Source organism: Octopus sinensis, linkage group LG2 (genome assembly GCF_006345805.1).
Source record: "Octopus sinensis linkage group LG2, ASM634580v1, whole genome shotgun sequence".
NCBI classification, from domain to species: domain Eukaryota; kingdom Metazoa; phylum Mollusca; class Cephalopoda; order Octopoda; family Octopodidae; genus Octopus; species Octopus sinensis.
Window position 1 is genome coordinate 136,859,346 of NC_042998.1, and position 13,421 is coordinate 136,872,766.

Genomic DNA, 13,421 nt, shown 5'->3' on the forward strand with positions numbered 1-13,421 from the left:
GCAGCTCCTACCTTGTCGAAAACTATGCTGGGTATCACTCAGCAAGTTATTTTCCTCAAGGAATGCGATTAGTTTCTTTCTGACTATCCGTTCCATGACTTTGCTGATGTGTGAAGTCAGAGAGATAGGCCTATAGTTTTTGGCATCTGCTCTACTTCCCCCTTTATGTATTGGGCATATTATTCCCAGCTTGCTTGGTAGTTTGCCATTCGCAAGAAAGCTCTGGAAGAGAATCTTGAGGGGTTTTGCCAGGGCATGCTTACACGCTTTGAGGAGGATGGCTGGGAAACCATCTGGACCAACAGCTGAGTTTGTGTCTACTTCATCAATGGCTAGTAGGACATCTTTTTCGCTAATGTCAATACATTCTATTGTAACCTCCTCGCTGGTTATAGGTGAGGCGGCAAAGAAGTCCACTGGTTCGTTCACTTATTTGTGTTCCAACGGGGTGGTAAAGACACTTTTGAACTGGTCATTCAGCATCTCACTGATCTTAGTTGGACTGTCTGTGAGGAAGCCATCCTTTTGAAGGAGGGGTCCTATCTTGTAGTGCACTGCGACTGTTTCTTTCGCGTAATGAAAGAAGGCCTTTGGGTTTGATTTAATATTTTTTATAACCCTGGCTTATATATATATATATAATATATATATTATATATAATATATATATATATATATATATATAGATATATATATATATATATATATATATATATACATATACATACATATATATATATATACATCATACTTACATACATACATACATACATACATACATACATACGTACATACATACATACATACATACATACATACATACATACATATATATATATGTATACATATATATATACATACATACATACATACATACATACATATATATATGTGTATACATATATATATACATACATACATATATATAGTTGCAGGTGTGGCTGGGTGGTAACTTGGCATGTGTCTTCTGCTATAGCCTCAGACCAACCAAAGCCTTGTGAGTGGATTTGGTAGTTGGAAACCGAAAGAAACCCATGGTATATATATGTATATATGTCAGTATATGTGTGTATCTTTGTGTTGTGTTTATCCCTCTTCATTTATAGACAACTGCTTGACAAGTGGTGTTGGTTTACTTACATCACCATAACTTAATGGTTTGACAAGATACTGATAGAATACGTACCAGGCTTATCAAAATAAAAAAAAACACTGGGGTCGATTCATTCAACAAAAAATTCTTCAAGGCAGTGTCTCATATTTTTGTTTGCCTACTCAATCGTATCTATCAATCTATCTTTCTTTAAATATACAATATATATACATATATACATACACACATACAAATATACATGTATATTTTGTGTGAATATATATATACACACATAGATACATACATGTATATATATATATATGTAAAAGTCAATGTCTTTGTGTGTGTTCGTGTGTTACTTATAGACTCGACAACTACTGAAATTTGGAACGATCCTAATGAAATTTGGAATGCAAAACCCAAGCCTATGGAGAAGGATAATGCCGTATGTTTCATATAATTATGAGGGGGCATAAAGGGGGGGGGCGGAACCCCCCTTGAAAATTTACACGCTTCGAATTTTGATGAAATTTCAACCATAGGTATTAGAAATAAATTAAAAAATATACCCAAAATTTCCATTTCTTTGGATGACTCTAAGACCACCTAATGGAGGCTTAACCCTCCCAAATGTTGGTCATTTTTCATGGACCAATATTACCGAAGGGATCTTTATGATATTTGGAACTTAGATTCAATGCATAAGGGCAGATATAATGCAGTGTTTTGTTTGAATTTGAAGGGGCTTAAAGGTGGCAGAACTCCCCATGAAAATTCATAAATTTCCGGTTTTGATGGAATTTCAACCATAGGTAAGTGACACAAATCAAGAAGTATTCCCAAAGTTTCCGCATCTCATGAGCATTCTAAGACCCCCTAATGAGAGCCTTAACTCCTAAATTTTAGTCATTTTTTATGATCCAGAACAAGGTCAAAAGTACTGAATGGATATTTATGAAATTTGGAAATTATATTCTATGCATAAGGACAGATGTAATGCAGTATATGTTTTAAAGTGAGGGAGCGCAAAAGAGGCCATAATCCCCATGAAAATTCATATATTTTTGCTGTTGATGAAATTTTAACCATAAATATTAAACACAAATGAAGTAATATTCCTAAAATTTCAACTTCTTGGGAGTTAGTAAAACCCTCTTAATGGGGGCTTGACCTCTGCAATTTAGTCATTTTTCCTAAACCAAGACGAATACGCCCGAGTCACCCGAGGATACAAGTTGAGAGTTATTTGTAATTCAATAATACAACAGTGTAAGAGTATGCTTTGAGAAATACTTAGATTGTGATTTCTGCAATGTGATTCATAAATTGTCGAGTAAAGGAGAGGCATATTTGCCTCCACTGATTCAGTTGCAAAGTGATTTTTGAGTAAAGTTATTTGGTTGTAGACTTCTTCTGAGTCTTTTTATTATCACTGGGTCAGAGATAGTCCCCAGATGGTAACATTGATTTTAAGGCCTTTCCAGATAAGTGACTGGTCATTCCAAGACATTTATAGATTGCAAATCTATTCTGTTCAGTTACCTATCGGCATAGTGATCAGTGGCAAACTCCAGAAGTGACTCTTTCATTTCTCCTTAGCCCTCACGTCACACAGTTTTTAATGTTTATTTGAGTTGGGTCATGCCCTTCCAATTGCTATAGATCCGTAATGCATCTTATGGCTGTGCCGGTTACCTGTATGGTTAGGAATCCTACATTAGGAAGTGGTAACGACTAGGTGGAGTAGCTGAATACTTATTGTGATCATTCATCTTTTGGTTTCCTCTAGCTTTGCCCTCTTTTACAAACCCAGTGAACATTCATATATTTCCGATTTCAAAGAAATTTGAACAATAAATATGACACATGTTAAAAAAGATCCCCAACAATTCACCTTCTCTGCTTTACTTTAAGACCACACCTAATGGTGACCTTAACTCCCACATTCTAGTGCTCCTTGTACTCCATGCGCTCCATTTTTCAGGAGCAAAACCTTTGAATACATTTTATTAGATTTGGATTTAGGAATCTGGGCATAAAGACGAGTATTATGGGATAGATATGGCATGATTAAAATATTTGTTTGGGTGTGTAAAGAGAGAAAGAACCTTCATTAAAATTCTTAATCTCCAATTTTGCTGAAATTCGAATTATAGGTATTCCAGTTCATTAGAGATAATGTAAAGGTGTAATTCTTCAATACCATTTGACACTGGCAACGCCGGGTATCTCTGCTCGTATATATATATATATATATTTGTGTGTATATGTGTGTGCGTATGCATATATATACATACACATATATATATATGGTAGTGTTTGTGGGGGGGGGGGAGTCTGCATGCGTGTGCTGTTTCTTTGAGCGTACGTGTGTATGTAGTTTGTATATGTGTAAATACATATTAAATCATTTTATGTATAAAGTAATATATTATTATATGTGTGTATTTTAAAGAGAGATTACTATATTTAGCCAATAGTTTCTTCACGCATTCATGTTTATTAACGATTATATAACCACGAAAGTAACTTTTATTGAATATATTTTATTTTACCTCTTTGTGTACTAACTAAGCGTTAATTACCTCCCATTTATCAATTATCGTTAATTATAACCATATTCCAATTAGTGACAGAATTACTTTGATTTTGCATATTTTCATGTTATTTTAAGTCAAGCATATATCTGAAGTTTGTTCACACTGTGCAGTTTCAACACTTTTTCATCAATGTATAATTCCTTCGTAACAGAAGTTTAGAGACAACAGCAATTCAGTAACGCGGGCTTGTCATCTATGAGGTCACGAAAGAATTCTGACAAACCAGCTATTTGATTGATGGATTAATCAAACAATTAGTTAATTGGCTAATTGGTTGAGTAGTTGTCTAATAATAAACAAGGGAAGCGAAACAGAGACCGTGCTTACGTTTCTTTTGTAGAATACTCTATTCGCAATATGAGGGTTACATACCACTCTCCTATAAGTTGTGAAACTTGGACTTGTATCGTCGCGACATCAAAATCTCGAACGCTTTCATCAACTGAAACTTCGCTCTCTCTTGAACATCAAGTGATTTAACTATTTCTCCAGTATCTCCATGACGGAAAGAGCGCCTAGTGAGAGCATCGAATCCCTAATCACCGAGGATCGTCCTCGTTAAGCTGGCCACGTCACCAGGATGATCGATGAAAGTCATCCTCGTCAAATCTTCAGCGAACTGACAACCGGGAAATGACAAAGAAGTGTCGCTCCTCGACACTACAAAGATCAGCTAATGTCAACGTTAAAGCTAACCAGATTCGACCTCTTAGCTGACAAAACATAAACAATAACACAATTTTGTTTCATAGAGAAAGAATAAAAAATGAGGAAAAGAGATAACGGCAATGGAAGGGTAGAGGGTAGCAGCCATGACCGACTCCGACATTTACATGTGACCATTGCAATCGTGTGTTCTTCACGAGAATTAGCCTCGTTAGCCACATTCGCCACCGGCATTAATTGTCCAAATATTCGTCCATGAGGAAAAATCAATCCTCGGATTTGAGGGACTAGCCGACGACAACCCCTAAAAGTCTAGGTAAGTTTTCCATGTAATCACGTCTGCATGTGCATGTATGTATATGTGTGTTTGAATATGTGTACGTGTGTGTATGTGTGTGTATGTGTGTTTGTTCTTCTCTATTAATATGTCTACGACTGTTCTGGGCATCTGTCCTTCTTTACAAGCTGTCACATCCCCCACACCTTTTCCTCTTGTAACGTTTCTCTATTAACAGCGACCTTCACCACTTTGCTCTCATTACACCACCTAACACCAACACTCCCACCTCTATCGTTGCTATCTCCTAACTTAGTGTCACCAAATATTCTTCAATGAGCATTCAGAGACTACCACCTATAAATACTTTCCCTACCAAACTGTATACATTCCCACCTTTTCCACCACACCAGCCGTTGGTGTATCCCTCTAGTCTTTACTCATTATCAATACACATACAAACACACATTCACACACACTCACACACACACTCACACAAGCAAATATACGCATACATATATTGGCTGTGTAGTAAGTAGCTTGCTTACCAACCACCTGGTTCCGGGTTCAGTTCCACTGCGTGGTACATTGAGCAAATGTTTTCTGCTATAGCCTCGCGTCGACCAAAGCCTTGTGAGTAGATTTGGTAGACGAAAACTGAAAGAAGCCCGCCCTTTATATATATAATATGTATATGCATATATATATATATACGTACATATATACACATACTTACATATATATGTATATACATATGCATATATGTGTACAAGACATCATAGAACGTAAACATGAAATACGAAAACGTGGAATACGAACTTTTTTGCGAACAACGAAATAAATAAATGGAAAACAAGACAAGTAACATTAAGGGCGACCCTTCATCAGTTGTTATCTGTTTATCTACTCCGCATTTCGAGCAGTTACAAGATGCGCCTTCGTCAAAACAGTTGGTCCCGCATAGCAAATTAAATATAATTTGGGATTTGCGGAGGGTCAAAGTTGGTATTAAAAAGAGGAGAGTGAAAACAAACAGCAAGGGCTGCTGAGCCATAACGAGGGGAGGTGGCGAATGCTGTGTGTGTGTGTGTGTGTGACTGTCTGTCTGTCTATGTCTATCTGTGTGTGCATTTGTCCCCCCAGCATGGCTTGGCAACCAATGTTGGTGTGTTTATGTTCTCGTAACTTAGCGGTTCGGCATAAGAGGCCGATAGAATAAGTACTAGGATTATAAAGAATAAGTCCTGGGGTCGATTTGTTCGACTAAATGTGGTACTCCAGCATGGCCGCAGTCAAATGACTGAAGCAAATAAAAGAATAAAAGAATACGCACAAACAAGCAAATATACGCATACACACGAAAATATAGAATTCAGCTTGAAATATGGAAAAACAGTTTTCTTCCAGCGATATTTGTTCTATATTGAGTTACACATACTTCCCTACCATACTTAAGTCAGCAATACAGTGAACCAGTAATTACCCACAAGAGTAACCTATAACCTATGACATTTTCTTTTATTAAACTGCGGTGAAAAATACCAGCATATCAACAACTTTTCTTGACTAATAAAAAAGTGTTAGATAAATGTCTTCATTATACGTTTTGTAATTTCAGCTGTTTTGTGACACTAAAACAAGGTAAATATATCGGACAAACTACTTAGCGAAATATCTTCCAGCTCTTCACATTCCAACTTGAAATCTTACCGAGATTCGGTTTTACTTTTCACCACTTCATCTTTACAGTGTCGATAAAATAAGATACCAACCGAGTACTGGATTCGATGTAATCGACTTGTTCACCTTCAAAGTAGCTGGCGTTGAACCCTGCAACGGTCCGGCATTCCTCTCAGTGGGGTATGTTGTGATTTCGGTCACTTACACGCACGGAAACCGGATAACCTGCCTTACGAATCCTAGGTCTCGAAAAATAATAACAATATTTTAGAGAGAAGGAAACCAGGAAAGAGAGGAGAGAGAGAGGTGGGTAGAGAGAGGGTGGAAGAGAGAAAGAGAAAGACAGAGACAGGGAGAGACAGAGAAAGAAAGTGAAAGAGAGAGGGAGAGAGAGGGAAAGAGAGAGTGAGAGAAAGAGAGAGGGAGAGAGGGGGAAATAGAGAGTGAGAGAAAGAGAGTAAAAGAGAGATAGACAGAGAGAGTGAGTGAAAGAGAGAGAGAGACAGATAGATAGATAGAGAGAGAGAGAGAGTAAGAGGGATCAGTTGTGATTGTTTAACCAGAGATGAAACTTGGTTGAGCATATCTCTGGTTGAAGGGGTTTCAATTGCGGTCATACAGGGTTTTTTTACATCATAGGTTGCATTATTTATTGTGTCCTTCTTTTGTTAGACAGTGGCGTGTGATATGAAGATGTCAGCGTCATTTCTAGGACTTCCAGTGATCACATAAAGGTTACTTTATTTTCAGGAATATATTTTCGTAAATGAGTGCTGTAAGACAGATATCATTCTGGGGAGAAAACTACTTCACTGCCCTTTTAAAAAATTGTGCTTACTTGTGTATGGGAACGATTCAATATTTATCTTCTATAATATAATGAGTGAAGAACTGTGAGACTGTGTCCAGTTTATTTTGCCTTACGTTATTAAAAGTCATATTACTTTGAAGAAATTGTAAATAAATATTAAAAAATTTTTAAACTGTGAAGTTTATTTGTACATCAAACAAATTATTGTAGAACGACCGTGCGAACGGAGATGGTGACGAATGAATGACTCCTTTAAACACTCTACGGTCGCCTTACAATAAAATCTAAAATATGGATAAATGAATAAGTGCCAAAAGGAATAAGAGAAAAGATTACACAACCGTATAATTTAAGAGAAAGGTTTTATTAGATGTTAGCAGATGGTAGCAAAGTGTTTGTCTGTGTGTTCGTGTCATAAGTACGTATAAGAGAACAATAAGACAGGCCGTCAATGCATACAATAATGTGTAAGTGCGTACAAACAAGATGTATGCGTGTGAGATAAAATACAGAGCATAGACATGAGTCTATCAGGGCTCTAGAAGTAGATCAGACACAAGGTAAAGATAAATACCAGTTAGTAGTAAGATACACAATAGTTAGTTCTGTAACAATGAGGTTGAGGCAAAAGTGGAGAGCCGGTTACTCTGCGTGTAGAGGCTGTAGCTGCTATCCTGTGCCGGGTTACATGGTACAGAAGGAACTCGCAGGTAGACTGAGCTGTTAACCTTGGTGAGTATTCACAAACATCGTGAAATTTAACCTGGGCGATGTTGCTGTGTACGTATTGATGAAGACGACGGTGGTGGAGGTAACGGTGGTGAAGGCGACGGTGGAGAAAGGTCCTGAAATGCTGCTGGTGCTGATGTCGCGGTCGCTGGAACTGGCTGAGTCGCTGGAACATGGTTGAGTGCTTTGTGATCAGAGGTTAGTCCTAAGAAGGACTAGAACCAAAGACGAATTACGGTTTGTTGATCTAGCTTTTAAAGAGATTAGTGGACTCCAGAAGAGAACTTAGAAGACTGTCACGGGACCTTATCAGAAGGCTGCGATTGGTTGGTTTACACATTGGCGCGAAATTAAGCAAGAGTTAAACTGCACCAAAACCAACCAATCAGAGCAGCGGATACAACTGGGCCCAAACAGCCGGTGGCGGGCTGTTATACGCCACGTCCGCATTTGTATTATATCTCTCAAAGAGAGATAATGTATTTCACTAAGCGTTACATTATAATGCTTAATATTACAACATTCGCTTCTGTTTTAAATGTAAACTTCCGTTTGAATTCAATATGTAAACAAATAGCTTTTTCTTCGCGTTCGTAAAAAATGTAATAAAGTGAAAAAAAATACAAAAAAGAATTGAGCAAATTATTTTTAACCATATTACATAATGCAAAAACCAATGATTCCTATCTATAGAATTAAGTTTTCGAATTGTGTTAGACTGCAGTCATGTTGGGGTACCACCATGAAATTATTTAGTCAATAATATCATCTCCATTACTTATTTTATCGATCTCAGTTGCAGCACATAAGCGCAAACACACTTACGTAAACAAACGTAAACAGAGGGTAATTTTTTTTTATATTTTGCTGCTCATAGATCATGTTGGGGTACCAAGTTGAAATTATTTAGTTAATAATATCATCCCCATTAGTTATTCTTCCAGCCTGTTACTTATTTTATCGATGTAAGTTGCAGGACATAAACACAAACACAGATACGTAAGCAGGATATATTATGTAATTATTAAACTATAAAGGTTATTTCTATATTAGGCATAAATAATATTACTTAATAAAAGATTCGCGTCTGTTTAAAAGTTTCCATTATTATGACTCTCTCTCTCACTATCTCACTATATATATATATATATATATATATATATATATATATATATATATATATATATATATATATATAAACAAGAAGGGTAGTAATATTATTTACTACCAGGTGCCCAGCACAAAAGACGAATTAGTCATAAGACAAAAATATTATTCATATAGAAAAATATTATTCATGTAGTTATACAATTAAGGGCTCCTAAATTAAGATGCCGAGTGCTGGGAACACAAAAAGGGGATGAATTTATCGAGAGTGAAAATCAAAAACGTTTACCGATAACTTTAACAACTCGAACCGCGGTTTCTGCTTCTTTCTAGCAAAACACAGAATATGTTTGCTAAGGCTAGCTTCGTCAGCGAGTCGCCTAAATTGAATCGAGGTCTGCAGCGATGTGGGACCATGTGTTGATCTCGACTACTAGCAGATCTTAACTTTTCAAATCTCTGCGCAGACGCAAAACTTACACGGCAGTATAGGGCATGCCGGGAAGAATTTTACGAATAAATCCATCATGTAATATGCGAATATAAACAAGAAGGGTAGTAATATTATTTACTACCAGGTGCCCAGCACAAAAGACGAATTAGTCATAAGACAAAAATATTATTCATATAGAAAAATATTATTCATGTAGTTATACAATTAAGGGCTCCTAAAACGTTTTTGATTTTCACTCTCGATAAATTCATCCCCTTTTTGTGTTCCCAGCACTCGGCATCTTAATTTAGGAGCCCTTAATTGTATAACTACATGAATAATATTTTTCTATATGAATAATATTTTTGTCTTATGACTAATTCGTCTTTTGTGCTGGGCACCTGGTAGTAAATAATATTACTACCCTTCTTGTTTATATTCGCATATTACATGATGGATTTATTCGTAAAATTCTTCCCGGCATGCCCTATACTGCCGTGTAAGTTTTGCGTCTGCGCAGAGATTTGAAAAGTTAAGATCTGCTAGTAGTCGAGATCAACACATGGTCCCACATCGCTGCAGACCTCGATTCAATTTAGGCGACTCGCTGACGAAGCTAGCCTTAGCAAACATATTCTGTGTTTTGCTAGAAAGAAGCAGAAACCGCGGTTCGAGTTGTTAAAGTTATCGGTAAACGTTTTTGATTTTCACTCTCGATAAATTCATCCCCTTTTTGTGTTCCCAGCACTCGGCATCTTAATTTAGGAGCCCTTAATTGTATATATATATATATATATATATATATATATATATATATATATATATATATATATATATATTATTTTATAGAAGGAGCTTCTACAGGACTAGAACTGTTTCATTCAGATGAAATCATCAGGAAGCTGGCTGTCAAAAAAAACTTGTTTTTTTTTTTGACAGCCAGCTTCCTGAAGATTTCATCTGAATGAAACAGTTCTAGTCCTGTAGAAGCTCCTTCTATAAAATAAATTACTTTACTCTGCTATTTATTGAGTACCTTATTTACTGTGGTTAATCCCGACTCAACCCGGGACCTACATATATATATATATATATATATATATATATATATATATATATAGAGAGAGAGAGAGAGAGAGAGAGAGAGGGAGAGAGATAGCGAGACTGTGGCAAAGTCAACATGGCATGCCGAAAACATTTCTCTTCTAAATCTCAACGTTTGGCGGCAGATGCACAACCACGAAAAGAGGGGAGAGTAATTCAGTTCAACAATAATCGCTCTAAAACATCTCAGCAAATACCTGCAAATGTAATTTACTTACCACATCAACAACAACTAACAAATATAACAAATATAACAAATGTTCAGAGAAAAATTAACAGGTCTATTGAAGGTCTGGCAAAGAATCTTACTGATGAACCTTTCCAGGAACATAATGTTCTTCATACAATGCCACAACATAACATAGAAAGTCTTTTTTCATCTGTTTGTCCGTACTGCAAAGCTTCATGAACCCAAAACTCTCTCTGCTGTTTCTAGGGAAAAGTGAAACACTCAATTACCTCCTCCTCCATCAAATATGCTGAAATATTTCGGTATCACTCGAGCAGGAAATTCTTTTCTCAGTAATATACGTGCATATAATAATGTGCTTACCTTAGCTTCCCATGGTTGCAAAGAGATTAGAGCACCAGGATTTAGTGTCACATTTAAGATCCAAGGCATGGTTTATCATATTATCGGATTACTATTTCCAAGCGATGCTTCACTCAAGTTTGCACAGCTCTACTTCTATGGTACAGATAATGAGCTTCAGAATCGCTTGAGGCGCATTCTAATTTGGATGTTGTCATCTTTCAGAACCTGCAAGAAGATTTGCACTATTACAGCTCATACATAAGAAGCTTCAAAGCAGTCATTGAATTATCAAACCCCGAAAATGTGAATATTGTTTTACATGCTGAAAAGAAGGTAAAACCCATTGATTTTCATGGTCGCACATACAGACTTCCCATGGCATACGAGATTGCTGTTATTGAACCTGATACAACATTAGGTCTCTTGGATATCATTATTCATAAAAGAGATGGTGGTCTTCAGAGGATTCATCGGTTGCACCGTTCTTATGCATTATGTGTTACTGTTTCATTGGAGGAATGATGTTTCAGGTTGACAACAACCACACTCACCCATTTATTTCTACTGTTATCGATTATAGGTGAGACAAGGTGGCTCTAACATTATCATGAAGAGAAGGCGACTCATGCAGCAATATGCTGTAGATGTCCAGGCAAAAATAGAACATTGTCGCCTTACTTGGGCTCAAAATAATCAAACCCTGATACAAGCTGAGAAGTATAAAGGTTTTTATGATGTTGTGGCTGAAGGAGATTCAGCAAATGCAGGCCGGAAAATTGTTTTTCAACCTTCAATCTATGGTTCCCTTCGCTTCTATGATGAGTGCTTCCAAAACTCAATGACTGTAGTTTAATATATGGGAAAGCCATCTTATTTCATTACAGTGATAACCAATCCTAAATGGCATGAAATTATAAAAATAGTCTGTACCCCGGTAAACTATGGACTGTCCTGATATATGTGCAAGAGTATTCAAGATCAAGTATGACAGCTTCATGGATGATATACTAAAACAAAATATCTCATTCTGCCACAGTAGAGTGGCAGAAACGAGGCCTCGTTCATGCTCATATTCTGCTGTTAATGAGTGAAGATAGCAAGCCCAAGACTGCAAATGCTATTATTTAGGTAGTTTACTGTGAAATTCCTTTTAAAGTGACTAATTCAATTCTTCATAAGATCATCACATCCTGCAACATTCATGGCCTATGTGGACAAGCTAGTATAATGTCTTCGTGTATGGAAGGGCTAGGACAACACCATTGCTTTAAAGGTTATCCTAAGGCATTCAGGCAAGCCACATTTGTTGCCAAAATTTCCTTTCCTGAATATAGGAGGAGGGATAGACAGTATGGGGTCATACCCATACAATCCAACTTGAGGTCAAGAATTCAACGTTGATAATCAGTGGATTGCTCCATACAACCCTTTCCTGTCATTGAGATATTAATGCCACATCAGTTGTCAAGGCTGTTAAGTATTTATAAAAATACACCCGGAAAGGATCAGACAAGATCATTTTCACTATTAAGGATGATCAAGATAACTGTGTCCATGCCAAAAATGAGATTGAAACATATATTATGCACGGTACATCTCAGCCAGTGAAGCATTCTGGGAAACTTATAACTTTCCGTTTCATCATCGCAAATCTCCAGTTGAGAAGCTGCCTTGCCATTTACCTGGCAAACAAATGGTAGCATACCAGCAGGTACAAGAGGAAAGTGTTGTTTCTAGGGGACAGCCAGTGACTAAGCTGACTGAATATTTTCAGCTGAATATTAGAGGTCCACTGGCAAAAACAAAAACATTGTATATTAATATACCAAAATCAACTTGCACTTTCACTTAGACAAACAAAAAGTAGCAAAGACGAAAAAAAGGGCATCTGGATGGTGATGAACAATTTATGGGTGAATCTCTTGGACGCATTCCAACAATATCTCTCAGTAGACATCAGTGTTTGACTTGTATTACCTAAGAATGATCTTACATCATAAGGCTGGGTCAACTTCATACAAAGATTTGAGGGCAATTGATGTAATTGATTTTCCAATATTCCAAGAGGCATGCGGGAAGCTTGGTCTGTTGGATGAAGATGGACATAAAGACAAAGCTATGGAAGAGGCCTCATCTATTACATTTGGACATCAGCTGAGAGAGATCTTCTCCACCATCTTATTGTACTGCATGACAAATGATCCTCTGCAATTATGGGAGAAATGGAAGAATTGTCTTGCTGAGGATATCATGCATGAACATCATGAGCAAATCATGTCAGAGTAAAGCGTGCAGACTGTTCTACAGAAGATCCACCAAAGACTTCAACATGAGGGCTTGGGCATCCGTGTAAAATATGGACTTCCTCGACCAGACCCAACTATCGT